The sequence below is a fragment of the Oncorhynchus gorbuscha genome, linkage group LG01 (assembly GCF_021184085.1).
Source record: "Oncorhynchus gorbuscha isolate QuinsamMale2020 ecotype Even-year linkage group LG01, OgorEven_v1.0, whole genome shotgun sequence".
In the NCBI taxonomy this organism is placed as follows: domain Eukaryota; kingdom Metazoa; phylum Chordata; class Actinopteri; order Salmoniformes; family Salmonidae; genus Oncorhynchus; species Oncorhynchus gorbuscha.
This window is the reverse complement of record NC_060173.1, coordinates 107,274,870-107,290,434: the sequence shown is the minus strand read 5'-3', so window position 1 is coordinate 107,290,434 and position 15,565 is coordinate 107,274,870. Positions and strand designations below refer to the sequence as shown.

General features: G+C 40.6%; 1 pseudogene; it reads right to left on the bottom strand.

Annotated features, from left to right (window-relative positions):
* The window catches only part of LOC123990595, a 71,894-nt pseudogene that overhangs the window by 19,182 nt on the left and 37,147 nt on the right, over positions 1-15,565 (bottom strand).

The following is a 15,565-nucleotide window of genomic DNA, read 5'->3' as shown; positions in this document are numbered from 1 at the left end:
TCTCAGATTATACTCTTTCAGTACCGCCACACTTTCTCCACACAGAAGACACACAGGTTTTCCAGCTACCTCCGTGAACAAATACTCCGACTCCCACCTTGTTTGAAACCCCGGTTCTCAGTGTCCACCTTCCGTTTTGCCATTTTTGATGGGTATCTGAAAGTTAATTTTACTGTGATGCTGACAACTGCTGTGCCAATAAATATTGAAATGAAGCAGCCTACTGCTCGGTGCGTCACCGTTGCATTGTGGGAAATGTAGTATTGGTGCGTGTAAAAGATCTGCGGGCTGCCGGCTTGCTGCGGTCTGCGGGCCGGTTCTAATAACAAATCAAGATCATCCCAGGGGCCGTAAAAAACCTTCTCGCGGGCCGGATGTGGCCCGCGGGCCTTGACTCTGACATATGTGATCTACAGTATCTTGCCTATGCTGCTCTGTACCATCACTCATTCATATATCCTTATCTACATATTCTTTATCCCCTTACACTGTGTATAAGACAGTAGTTTTGGAATTGTTAGTTAGATTACTTGTTGGTTATTACTGCATTGTCGGAACTAGAAGCACAAGCATTTCGCTACACTCGCATTAACATCTGCTAACCATGTGGATGTGACAAATAAAATTTGATTTGATTTGATTTGAACGACATTCAGAATGAGACTGATATGAGGAAATAATTCATAGTTGACTGTTAATTATGTAAGAGATATTCAGATAATATTTAGAGTTTAAGTCGGGAGATAGTAAGTCACTTAGCAACTTTTCCCATGGTGCCCCAAATTCCTAATGAGTTCATTGTTACATGATTAATTTAATCGAGTTAAACGTAGTAGGTAATTAATCGAGAAATAGCAGTCATCAGATTAATGATAGTCATGACACAGGTGAGCTGATAGTGGCATGACAGCGTTTAGGTCAGGCCCCTGTGGGAGACGGTGTGAGTTTGTCTGTTTCACTGGGTGGTGGTGACAGTGTGTTTTACCCTCTGAGCGCTGACAAACAGCTTGTGAATGATGCTGCTGGCTGGACTGCACCCTGCTCCGATCATAGACACCTCAGGTTGCTCCAGCAAATATCTCATGAACCTGAGAGAGAGAAAAGAGAGAGAGAGAGAGAGGGACAGAGAGAGAAATGCACAGAGATGAGGGAAGTGAGGGTCATTTCAGGGGAACATTGTCAGAAAACACGCACGCAGGTCAAACACATTCTATTGAAAACATTATACATTTACCTTGCGAACAACAATAATATGTTGGAAAACTAACTGCACAGTAGAGGTCTTCACAGGTTCAACAGACCCGATCTTCTGAGATGCGACCTGGGACCCGAACGGTTCTCAGGTACTGTATGTGCAATTAAAATGAATTTACCTACTGGATCTGTCCTCTATTAATTTACTGTTTGTGTGATGAGAACTGTGCAAACGTGTTATGTGTGTCAGCCAAATGCAACAAAATAAAACACATAGCTTATGTCCAGCTGAAACTGGATCCAGCTGCTCACCTCACGTGCCCCTGCTGCTGATTCTGAGGAGGAGCCTTGGCCTAGGCTAGGTTATTTTTAATTGAAGTAAAGCAAAGGTTCGAGGAGAAAGAATATAGTGAAAAGAAGTCAACAAATGGGATGTCCTCGGGGACAAGTTTTACATTTACATTTACATTTAAGTCATTTAGCAGACGCTCTTATCCAGAGCGACTTGTTTTAATATTGTAGTGGACAAAGAGGAGAAGAACGTTGACGCAGCCAAACGGACTGTGTGCAACTCGCTATTCAGGTTTGATGCAATTCTCTACCTTTAATTTATTTTTGATTTTTGATTTGTTATCAATTGTTTAGCCACTAATAATAATATTTATTATTATTATAGGCATGCTGTAAAATAAATAGCATTAGCCTATTGCTGTCACAATACGGTAGGCAATCACACTTGTTGGTAATAGCTGCATAGGCTTAGCCTTCTGTTGAGCCATTTTCATTGGCCAAATTAAGTTTCAGCTGTAATGGTGTGTTTGCCGCAATATAATAGCATTACCAGTAGGCCTACTATGCTAGTAGTGCTCAAACAATGAAAAGGAAACCCCAAAGAGGATGCAAATATGTACTTCTTTTTTTATTTACTTTTGTACAGTTACATCCTTTTTCATGATATCCAATTGGTACTTACATTGTCCCATTGCTGCAACTCCTGTATGGCTCGGGAGAATCTTAGGTCGGGAGCCAGTCGTCCTCTGAAACACGACCCTGCCAAGCCACACTGCTTCTTGACACACTGTTCGCTTAACCTCGGAAGCCAGCCGCACCAATGTGTCGGAGGTAATGCCGTACAGCTGGCGACCGAAGTCAGAGGCCCGACACAAGAATTCGCTAGAGAGCGATGGGACGAGGAAATCCCGGCCGGCCAAACCCTCCCCCGGACGATGCTGGGCCAATTGTGCGCCGCATCATGGGTCTCCCAGTCACAGCCGGCTGTAACACAGCCTGGGATTGAACCCGGGGCTGTAGTGACACCTCAAGCAGTGCGAAGCAGTGCCTTTGACCTCTGCACCACTCAGGAGTTCCCACAAATATTCATTTCGTGCCAAAATAACCTGTTCGTATTATCCCTATAAACAAGGACTTGACTTACATTTGATGTTACCCTAATAAAGTTAAGGAACTTTTGTGAAGGTTTGGTGTGGTATGGCTATTATTAGGATTAGCTAAGCCTACCGCAGGCCTATGAAGGCAGCGCACACTGACTCCAACAGTTGAACTTGAGGTGAGGAAGAATGTTTAAGGCCTATTGGAGTTACTCCTTTAATATAACGCTTATCTTTGAAGACCTCTACTGCACAGTACTGTACACAAAATGTGAAGAGTGAAGACAACAGCCCTTTCCCCTGACACAGCATCTCAGATAGACAGGACAAGCCGTTGGTTGTTAGACAGAGAAAGGACAGTTAGTGGCTGCATGGTGCTTCAGGCCAGCCCTGGGTGTCCTCTTAATGAGGCTGGCTCTCCTGCCTGACTGGCTCTCTAGCCTGGCTGCCCAGACCCTCTGAGGCCCCTAGAAATAATGAAGACCAGGGTCCTCCCTGATACAGTGCCTTGCGAAAGTATTCGGCCCCCTTTAACTTTGCGACTTTGTGACCTTTTGCCACATTTCAGGCTTCAAACACGCCCAATTTTTCAGTTTTTGATTTGTTAAAAAGTTTGAAATATCCAATAAATGTTGTTCCACTTCATGATTGTGTGCCACTTGTTGTTGATTCTTCACAAAAAAATACAGTTTTATATCTTTATGTTTGAAGACTGAAATGTGGCAAAAGGTCGCAAAGTTCAAGGGGGCCGAATACTTTCGCAAGGCACTGTATAACCCCCGTCTGTCTGTATCTCTGTCTCTCTCTTCATTCACCTGAGCCTATAACACTGTATGCCAAAACCTTTACACATCTACACACACTGACTCCCTCAAATCACTCACAAACACACGTGGTCCATTCAAAACATGTCCCTTTCCAGTGTTCGCACACACGTGTGTGTTTGCCTTACCTTTATTACCTTACAAAAAAGTATATGTTGTGGCAAATTTGCTGCAAACTAAATAGTGTGCCACAAAAAAATGTTTGCCATTAGTTATGAATCTGCGGCAACCATTGGCAACAATAATATTTATTGCCACTGGTGGCAAACAGTTTGTAAGTTTTTTTTTTTAAAGTAATCTGTGGCAACAAAATCTATTCCCACTAGTGGAAAACAGTTTACGAGAAGCCATTTCTGGTGAAAACATGTGTTCAAAGACCAGTAACTGTTGACAACCAGTCAGGTGGGGAAGAAAATCAGTTGCAAATGCAAACAAAGTGATCTAGCTAGCTAAATACCTAACTTAATAATTACACTTCACAATACACTTTAAAATCATGTTAGCTAATGGATGGTGGTTAGCAATGTCATTTTTCATGGGATAGAGTGAAACACATTTTGTTGCTATAGCAGTTTCAAACTGTCAGCACCACTAACTGGTTAGCTAGCTAGCGGCTAGTGCGTAGCTAACGTTAGCTATGATATTTTTCACAATTGATGTGATAGCTAGCTAGCTAACTAATGATCAAATCATATTGTATTTGTCACATGCGCCGAATACAACAGGTGAAATGCTTACGTCAAGCCCTTAACCAACAATGCTGTTTTACGAAAAATACCCCCAAAAACTAACAAATAATTAAAGAGCAGCAGAAAAATAACAATAGCGAGGCTATATACAGGGGATACCTGTACAGAGTCAATGTGTGGGGGCACCGGTTATAGTCGAGGTAATTGAAGTAATATATACATGTGGGTAGAGGTATTAAAGTGACTTATCATAGATAATAACAGAGAGTAGCAGCAGCGTAAAGGGGTGGGGGGCAATGCAAATACTCTGGGTAGCCATTAAATGTCCAGTAGTCATAAGGCTTGGGGGTAGAAGCTGTTTAGAAGCCTCTTGGACCTAGACTTGGCGTTCCAGTACCGCTTGTCGTGCGGTAGCAGAGAGAACAGTCTATGTCTAGGGTGACTGGAGTCTGACAATTTGTAGGGCCTTCCTCTGACACCACATGGCATAGAGGTCCTGGATTGCAGGAAGCTTGGCCCCAGTAATATACTGGGCCATACGCACTACCCTCTGTAGTGTCTTGCGGTCAGAGGCCGAGCAGTTGCCATACCAGGCAGGATGAAAGAAATAAAAGCTGAAATAAAACTCTACTATTATTCTGACATTTCACATTCTTAAAATAAAATTGTGATCCTAACTGACCTAAGACAGGGAATTTTACTAGGATTAAATGTCAGGAATTGTGAAAAACTGCATTTAAATGTATTTGGCTAAGGTGTATGTAAACTTCTGACATCAACTGTATTATTTTCCTAAATATTAGGCATAACTAGGGCTGTGTCGGTCATGAAATTTCGTCAGCCGGTGATTGTAAGCAAATAACTGTCGGTTATTAATTAACAAACACATTTAGCATCCCCTGGCTTCCACACATCCACTGATACAGACCTTTGGAACATCTACATTTTTATAAAGCCTAATAAATCCATGTAATATAGCCTACACCTTCACAATAAATCCATTATTTGTTTTAGACAGGCCTAAAGAGCACGATATGAAGAAAATGTAGTCTATTTCAGAACAGAATAGCTTACTTTCAGTTGTCCTTATGTTAGGTCCTGTCGTTGGTTTCATGACTATTTAAAGGATAGAAGTCAGGCTGTTAGAGTCGATGGAATCCAGTCGGAGCCATTGGAGTTGGTTAAAGGGGTCCCACAAGGTTCTATATTTGGTCCATTACTGTTCACGCTCTACATAAACAATATCAGTGATGAGATAAGAAAGTGTCAAATTCATTTATATGCTGATGACACTTACGTATGTACTCTATCGCTTCAGCGGCTGACCAAGCATTATCATTATTGGAGACCAATTTTAAGATATTACAAGGGTCTTTCATACAGCTTTTATACAGCTGAAACTAGTTTTAAATGCAAAGAAAACACATTTTATGATTTTTAATAGGTTCAAAAAGTTGGTTGAAAATACACTTGCACTTACGAGCTTAGATGGTTCTCAAATTAATCAGGTCTCTGCATATAAATACTTAGGGATATGGTTGGATGATGAACTGTCTTTTAAAATGCATATTGATGAACTTTGTAAATGGCTAAAAATCAAGCTAGGCTTCCTCAATAGAAACAGGACATGTTTGTCCTCTACAAATAGAAGACAAATTGTGCAAACTACTTTTATGTCTGTTATAGATTATGGGGCTATTATTTACATGCATGCTACGGCATCAACACTTAAATCGCTGCATGCTACTTATCATTGCACACTTAGGTTTATTATTACGGGTGCTAGCTACAGAACTCACCACTGTGTTTTATATCAAAATGTGGGTTGGACTTCGCTGTCCGTGAGACGAGAACAACATGCTCTCGTGTTTGTCTATAAAGCACTTCTGAATAAGCTACCTTCTTATTTATCATCACTCATCAATATTAGAATTAGAATTCCTAAAACCTGGTCGCAAGCATGGATTACACTCAAGGCCCATGCGATTTCCACAGAGTTGGGTATGACTGCCTTTTCCTGTTACGCTCCTTGCCTATGGAATAACCTGCAGACTAAACTTAAACTTGAGACTCTTGTCCCCCTGTCGCCCATTTTAAATATTTATTGGAGCATTTTTATTTTTGAATTGGGGCGGCAGAGTAGACTAGTGGTTGAAGCGTTGGACTAGCAGCCGAAAGGTTGCAAATTTAAATCCCCGAGCTGACAAGGTACAAATCAAGGTACAAATCTGTCGTTATGCCCCTGAACAGGCAGTTAACCCACTGTTCCTAGGCCATCATTGAAAATAAGAATTTGTTCTTAACTGACTTGCCTAGTTAAATAAAGGTTACATTTATATATTTTATATTATTTTTTATTGCTTGTAACTGTTTCGGGTAATGCAAGTTCTTGTGCTGTTAGTAGAATAACCTGTTAGGGGAATAACCTGTTAGTAGAATAAACTGTTTGTAGAATAACCTGTGTGTAAATGTAACAATCTGTTGCTGTATTTTTTTGTGTTATCTGTGATGGTTTTGTTTGTCTTGTGTAGTTTCTTAATCATTGTACCTAAACTCTATGTAAACATGTATACGCAGGGCCCAGCTGTAAAAGAGACCTTGGTCTCAGTCTGTGTTCCTTGTTGAAATAAAAGTAGAATAATAATAATCTGGCTATGCCAAATGGCTGTGGGCTACATTAGTTAATTTAGCAGAAAGGATTTGCTTAGAATTCCGTGGCATTATTTTATAGTATGAAGAATACAAAATGAACAAAGCTGAATTAAATAGAAAGGATCTTTTCTCCAAACAATGAGAAATTGCGTACATATGGCTATTCTGTGTTGAGTGGATAACAAAGAAATGGGTATCATTAATTTAGAGTTATTAATGTAACTTTAGTTGTTCCATAAACATTAGGATACATGTTTAGATGTTTAATACATTGTAAGGCTGCATGATGCAACTCTAATGATGATGAGAAAAAAGTTGCTTGAAAAGGCATGAGCTCTGCTTTGTTTTTTTGCGCAGGCTGTACACACTACATCGGTAACTCATTCACAATTTAATGCCTAGAATTTCACGGCGGTATCCCCTTTGTGTGGCCGTAATGCACCCTAAAAAAAGCCATGCCTTTTACGGCCAGTGGACATTGTGCCCTTCTCCCAGAGTGCTGAGCGCTCCGAATTTTTACATTTTTTTTTTTAACCTTTATTTTACTAGGCAAGTCAGTTAAGAACAAATTATTATTTTCAATGATGGCCTAGGAACAGTCGGTTAACTGCCTGTTCAGGGGTAGAACGACAGATTTGTACCTTGTCAGCTCGGGGGAATTGAACTTGCAACCTTTCGGTTACTGGTCCAACGAATCACTGCTCACTTACATCACTCTCCATCATATGATCGGGTGTTTCTCACAGGGTACAAGTGAAGACAGACACATCGGGTACGCAACTGTGCGTGTCCTTATCCAATTCTGAGGTGCATATTGAAGATATTTGAATAACTGTCCAGATTTACTTTTCGTCAGCCAACAAGATGAGTAGGCCTAACAAACAGCAAAAGCACTAGCCTATGTCAATCAACTATCCCCATCGTACAAAAGATTGAAACATTCTGTTTCACGGAAATATGGCACCCTGGGATATGTTGTCGGAGTCGATACAGCCACAGGATTCTTCATAGGTCGCGCCGACAGAAATAAAAATCTCAAATTCATTGCCCACATTAATAAATGGATCAGTAGTCACTTTAATAATGTCACTTTAATAAAGATGTTTACATACTCATCTTATGTGTATATACTGTATTTTATACTCTATTGCATCTTGCCTATGCCACGCTCGGTTATCGCACATCCATATATTTATTTATATGTACATATTAATTTCCATCCCTTTAGATTTGTGTGTATTAGGTAGTTGTTGTGGAATTGTAAGATTACTTGTTAGATATTACTGCACTGTCGGAACTAGATCACAAGCTACACCCGCGTTAACATCTGCTAACCATGTGTATGTGACCAATACAATTTGATTTGATTTGATTAGGCAAAAGGAATGGCAAATAAGTCTGGCTGCACAACCAATTGGCAAACGTACTGCAAATTTAGAAATCATGTGACTAAATGAAATAAAAAGAAAAGGAAACGACACTATAAAACAAAGGTAAATGACGATGGATGAGAGTAAAAAGTTTTGGAGCACCTTCAATGACATTTTGGGAAAAAAGGCAAACTCAGCTCCATCATTCATTGAATCAGATGGCTCATTCATAACAAAAGTGACTGATATAACTACTTTAATGATTTTTCCATTGGCAAGATTAGCAAATTTAGGGATGACATGCCAGCAACAAATGCTGACACTACACATCCAAGTATATCTGACCAAATTATGAAAGACAATCATTTTAATTTTGAATGTAAAGTGAGTGTGGAAGAGGTTAAAAAAGTATTGTTGTCTACCAATAATGACAAGCCACCAAAGTCTGACAACTTGGATGGAAAATTACTGAGGATATTTGCTATATATTCAATTTAAGCCTACTAGAAAGTGTGTGCTCTCAGGCCTGGAGGGAAGAAAAAGTCATTCCACTACCTAAGAATAGTAAAGCCCCCTTTACTGGCTCAAATAGTCAACGAATCAGCTTGTTACCAACCCGTAGTAAAGTTTTAGAAAAAATTGTATTTGACCAGATACGAAAGTATTCACGCCCTTGGCATTTTTCCTATTTTGTTGCCTTACAACCTCTTTTTTTTATCATTTGATTTACACAACATGCCTACCACTTTGAAGATGCAAAATATTTTTCATTGTGAAACAGACAAGAAATAAGACAAAAAAAGCAGAAAACTTGAGCATGTATAACTATTCACTCCCCCAAAGTCAATACTTTGTAGAAGAATCTTTACCGCAATTACAGCTGCAAGTCTCTTGGGGTATGTCTCCATAAGCTTAGCACATCTAGCCACTGGGATTTTTGCCCATTCTTCAAGGCAAAACTGCTCCAGCTCCTTCAAGTTGGATGGGTTCCGCTGGTGTACAGCAAATCTTTAAGTCATACCACAGATTCTCAATTGGATTGAGGTCTGGGCTTTGACTAGGCCATTCCAAGACATTTAATTTTTTTCATTGTCCTGTTGGAAGGTGAACCTCCGTCCCAGTCTCAAATCTCTGGAAGACAAACCGGTTTCCCTCAAGAATTTCCCTGTATTTAGCGCCATCCATCATTCCTTCAATTCTGACCAGTTTCCCAGTCCCTGCCAATGAAAAACACCCCCACAGCCTAATGTTGCCACTACCATGCTTCACTGTGGGGATAGTGTTCTCAGGGTGATGAGAGGTGTTGGGTTTGCCCCAGACATAGCGTTTTCCTTGATGGCCAAAAAGCTCAATTTCAGTCTCATCTGACCAGAGTACCTTCTTCCAAATGTTTGGGGAGTCTCCCACATGCCTTTTTTTTCTTTAATCAATGGCTTTAATCAATGCACACATGGACTTTATTTAACTAATTATGTGACTTATGAAGATAATTGGTTGCACCAGATCTTATTTAAGGCATCATAGCAAAGGGGGTTAATACATATGCACGTACCACTTTTCCGTTTTACATTATTTTCATTTCACTTTTGCAAAGCACTGTACAATGCTATTTTACAGTACACAAATTGACAAGGCTTTCCTTTCCGCACCCTTATAGGGAAGTACAATCAACAAGCACAGCACTTAGACAAATGACTGATGATTGACAGAGAAATTGATGATAAAAAGATTGTGGGGGGCTGTTTTGTTAGACTTTAGTGTAGCTTTTGACATTATTGATCAAAATCTGTTGGTGGAAAAACGTATATGTTATGGCTTTACACCCCCTGCTACATTGCGGATAAAGAGTTCCCTGTCTAACAGAACACAGAGGGTGTTCTTTAATGGAAGCCCCTCCAATATAATCCAGATAGAATCAGGAATTCCCCAGGGCAGCTGTATAGGCCCCTTACTTTTTTCAATCTTTACTAACAACATGCCACTATAAGTAAAGCCAGTGTGTCTATGTATGCGGATGACTAGCGACTATACACGTCAGCTACTACAGAAACTGAAATGACTGCAATACTTAACAAAGAGCTGCAGTTAGTTTCAGAATGGGTGGCAAGGAATAAATTAGTCCTAAATATTTCAAAAACTAAAAGCATTGTATTTGGGACAAATCATTCACTAAACCCTCCATCTCAACTAAATATTCTAATAAATAATGTGGAAATTGAGCAAGTTGAGGTGACTGAACTGCTTGGATTGTAAACGGTCATGGTCAAAATATATTGATACAAGAGTAACTAAGATGATGAGAAGTCTGTCCATAATTAAGCACTGCTCTACCATTTTAACAGCACGATCAACAAGGCAGTTCCTACAGGCTCTAGTTTTGTCACACCTGGACAACTGTTCAGTCGTGTGGTCAGGTGCCACAAAAGAGGGACTTAGGAAAATTGCAATTGGCTCAGAACGCAGCAGCATGGGCCTCCCGGGTGGCACAGTGGTCTAAGGCACTAGCTGTGCCACCAGAGACTCTGGTTTCGAGCCCAGGCTCTGTCGCACCCGGCCACGACCGGGAGGTCCATGGGGCGACACACAATTGGCCTAGCGTCGTCCGGGTTAGGGAGGGTTTGGCTGGTAGGGATATCCTTGTCTCATCGCGCACTAGCGACTCCTGTGGCAGGCCGGTGCACACTAACTAGGTCGCCAGGTGCACAGTGTTTCCTCCGACACATTGGTGCAGCTGGCTTCTGGGTTGAATGCGCACTGTGTTAAGAAGCAGTGCTTGGTTGGGTTGTGTTTCGGAGGACGCATGACTTTCGACCTTTGTCTCTCCCGAACCCGTACGGGAGTTGTAGCGATGAGACAAGATAGTAACTACTAACAATTGGATACCACAAAGTTGGGGAGAAAAAGGGGGTAAAAAAAAGAACAGGGCTGCACAGCCTTTGGATGTACAATAACATTAATAATATGCTAATCTCATGTTAATCTCTCCTGGCTCAAAGTAGAGGAGTGACTGACTTCATCACTACTTGTATTTCTGAGAGGTATTGACTTGTTGGAAGCACAGAGCTGTCTGTTTAAATGACTAGCACACAGCTCAGACACCCATGCATACCCCACAAGACATGCCACCTGAGGTCTCTTCACAGAACAGACTATGGGAGGCGCACAGTACTACATAGAGCTATGACTACATGGAACTCTATTCCACATCAGGTAACTGATGCAAGCAGTGGAATCAGATTTTTTAAAACAGACAAAAATACACTTTATGGAACAGCGGGGTCTGTGAAGCAACACAAACATCGGCGCAATTTTAACATTTAATCATAGTAAAAATGCTGTCTTAGGTCAGTTAGGATCATCACTTTATTTAAGAATGTGAAATGTCAGAATAATAGATTTCTTTCATCACATTCCCAGTGGGCCAGAAGTTTACATACACTCAATTAGTATTTGGTAGCATTGCCTTTAAATTGTTTAATTTGGGTCAAACATTTTGGGTAGCCTTCCACAAGCTTCCCACAATAAGTTGGATGAATTTTGGCTCATTCCTCATGACAGAGCTGATGTAACTGAGTCAGGTTTGGAGGCCTCCTTGCTTACACACGCTTTTTCATTTCTGCCCACACATTTTCTATGGGATTGAGGTCAGGGCTTTGTGATGGCCACTCCAATACCTTGACTTTGATTTCCTTAAGCAATTTTGCCACAACTTTGGCAGTATGCTTAGGGCCATTGTTCATTTGGAAGACCCATTTGCGACCAAGCTTTAACTTCCTGACTGATGTCTTGAGATGTTGCATCAATATATCCACATAATTTCCCTACCTCATGATGCCATCTATTTTGTGATGTGCATCAGTCCTTCCTGCAGCAAAGCACCCCCACAACATGACGCTGCCACCCCCGTGCTTCACGGTTGCGATGGGGTTCTTTGGCTTGCAAGCCTCCCCCTTTTTCCTCCAAACATAACGATGGTCATTATGATCAAACAGTTCTATTTTTGTTTCATCAGAGGACATTTCTCCAAAAAGTATGATCTTTTTCCCCATGTGCAGTTGCAAACCGTAGTCTGGATTTTTTTAATGGCGGTTTTGTAGCTGTGGCTTCTTCCTTGCTGAGCAGCCTTTCAGGTTATGTCGATATAGGACTCATTTTACTGTGGATATAGATACTTTTGTACCCGTTTCCTCCATTATCTTCACAGGGTCCTTTTGTTGTTGTTCTGGGATTGATTTGCACTTTTCGCACCAAAGTACGTTCATCTCCATGAGACAGAACGTGTCTCCTTCATGAGTGGTATGACGCTGTGTGGTCCCATGGTGTTTGTACTTGCATACTATTGTTTGTACAGATGAACATGGTACCTTCTAAGTATTTGGACATTTCTCCCAAGGATGAACCAGACTTGTGGACGTCTATAATATTTTTCTGAGGTCTTGCCTGATTTCTTTTGATTTTCCCATGATGTCAAGCGAAGGCAAACTGAGTTTGAAGTTAGGTCTTGAAATACATCCACAGGTACACCTCCAATTGACTCAAATTATGTCAATTAGCCTATCAGAAGCTTCTAAAGCCATGACATCATTATCTGGAATTTTCCAAGCTGTTTAAAGGCACAGTAAACTTAGTGTATGTAAACTTTTGAACCACTGAAATTGTGATACAGTGCATTATAAGTTAAATAATCTGTCTGTAAATAATTTTTGGAAAAATAACTTGTGTCATGCACAAAGTAGATGTCCTAACCAATTTGCCAAAACTATAGTTTGTTAACAAGAAATTTGTGGAGTGGTTGAAAAACGAGTTTTAATGACTCCAACCTAAGTGTATGTAAACCTCCGACTTCAACTGTACATCGAAATGTTGTTAATACACAAAGTAAGCAAAAAACGTATCTAATTTGCATATTCATAATGAGTTTGCAGCAAAATTGGCACGACAAAACACATTTTTACGTGAAAATATGAGATTGTTCAGCAAATTGGCCAAAGAATTGCCACAAATGTCTGACAGAAGTCTGTTTTTTTTCGGTAAGGGTTAGCATTCCTACACATGTCCCTCCGAGCAGGGTGTATGATGAAATGAGAGCAGGCGTGTGATAGTTTGTGATAATTTTATTCCATTGAAATTTTTATTCTTCATTTTTTAAACTTATTTGTATTCTTATTGTTGTCACATAGTTGAGAGGTTTAAGTAAGCATTTAATTGCACCGGGTACACCATGTGTATATGAAAAATAAACTTGATTCTATTTTGGATTCTATTTTGATATCAATGAAGAGAGAATGACGGAAGGTACACATGAGAGGACACAACCGAGGATTGGTGCCATGGAGGGATGGTTAAAATATGTCGGCTGGTTCTATGGTCTGTAGAGAAACTACAGGGGAGTTCTCTTACCAATAACTTAAGAGTACTGTCTGCATACCTGTCAATAACACTTAAGCAATTCATGTTTTCAATAGGTCTAACTTGATAAAAATATGTCTCAATTGGGCTAACCTGAATAGGATTTGATAGGTTTGAAGCAGTTGGATAGATTTACTTAAAATCTACAGGTATTTTTGTATCTCTGCAGAGGTCTCTGGCCACACTGGTTAACATTACATTATTTCTCTCAGGGCATGCTGTTGTGTCCTACTGTACCTCTCCAGATCCTCTGCGTCTGCCCGGTTCTGCCTTCCCGATACCAAACTTTGACTTCAGAGAGCGGGAGCGGGCAATGACCATCTCCACCGCAATCAGCTGGCTGATCACATCCTGTTGGAGACAAATAGTCACTTAGCACTGGGGTGGGTGGTAGGGGTTTGGGGTGCAGGATTGGAAAGGCATATCAACTTCAGGTGGACAGATCTTTGCCACTCACCTCCAGTTTCTTGTAGTCTGGGCTGGGGTGGCGCAGCAGCTTACCGGCATGAGAGGTGGCCAGTTGGATGGCCTTTCTTGCAGATAGGATGTCCTCTTCGGACTCTGGACAGGATGGAGAGAATGAGAGAATGAGAGAGAGTGACCGAAAAAGAGAGAGGAAGATGGACATGGGGAAAGAGGGAGAGAGATATTCAGCAGCTGTCACCCACCCTCCTCCTTTTCCTTGAGGATGGCAGCGTGGAGGATGCAAGGCAGGGGATGGCAGGTCAGGTCTGCTGGCTTCTGTACTGCCAAGTAGTGCAGCACCTAGGGGAGAGGAGGGATATAGAAAACAAACACTCTCTCGCTTACAGCCATTATGATTGCAGAGGTTGTCAGGGCAAGGTACTTGACATTTCAAAAGGCATTGCTCTTTTATGTAACTGGTTCACCGGCTTCTTTTGACGTATAGAGGCTGCCTGCCATATAAATGCAACTGACCCATTGCTAATCCCAGCTCCATAATTACGGACAACTAATCGCAGCTCTTGAATGGATAGCAACTGTCATGGAGTCCAACACCTCGGACAAGCTCACGTTTGAAACACATCGAAGTCATTACAAAAATGAAGAGTTTTCATCCAAAAACAAATTGTTTGAATGGCTAAATAATTGAACAGTGCAACAGGGGTACTTCCTGCTGTTGTTTAAAATGCAGAGCCTATACTTTTGTTATATTGTTTGCTAGGTCTTGACCACCCAATGTTGCTAATGCTAGCTAGCCAGTTAATATAACTAGCTTTTTCAAAATGTTAGCTAGCTAGCAATTTTGTCATGTTATGAATACAACTCTAGTCTGCTGTCGACCTCAGAATACGATTTCAGAGCACTAGTTAGATCCAAAAGTGGTTAGTAACTTTGGCTGCATGCTGACTGCATTCAGAGCCATCCAGTGGCTAGCCACACTTTAACCTTCATTTTACCAGGTTCCCGTGAAGCAATTGTAATGACAATGTTGTGTCTTTGGCTATGCCGGATTAAGTGACATGACATGCTATTCTATAAAATAATTTCTCTGTAATTAATATTACCTGATTGAGCTAATCATGTAAATGTAATTAAATAGAAAGTCGGGGCAACACAAAATAATATTTATAGAGCAGTTATCTTCCGAATAAACTCTTAAAGACCTAGTCATATTTTACATAAATAGCAGTCAATGTTAATCATCACCTTATTATTTCAGTTTCATCTGAAAGTTGTATATTCTTGGATATCTTCACAAACCCTAGCTAACAAGTTGAATCAGCAATACAAAATTGGGTTTAATGATTTATTTACTAAATACCTAACTAATCACACAGAATTACATATACACAGAATTAATCATACCTTGATTACAAAAGGAAAACGTCCCTAGCGGGCGGAACAGATATGACAAAGAAAAGGGGGCTGGGTTTCAGTGAAAGAGCGGGAAGACTTGAGGAACAAAGGGAGAAGCGATGTCTCCATTGTAAATACAGTATCTTATGCATTCTAAATTACCGCTCATTTGGAAAAGGAAAATGCAATAAATATTTACTCTGAGCTGCGCTTCAGTA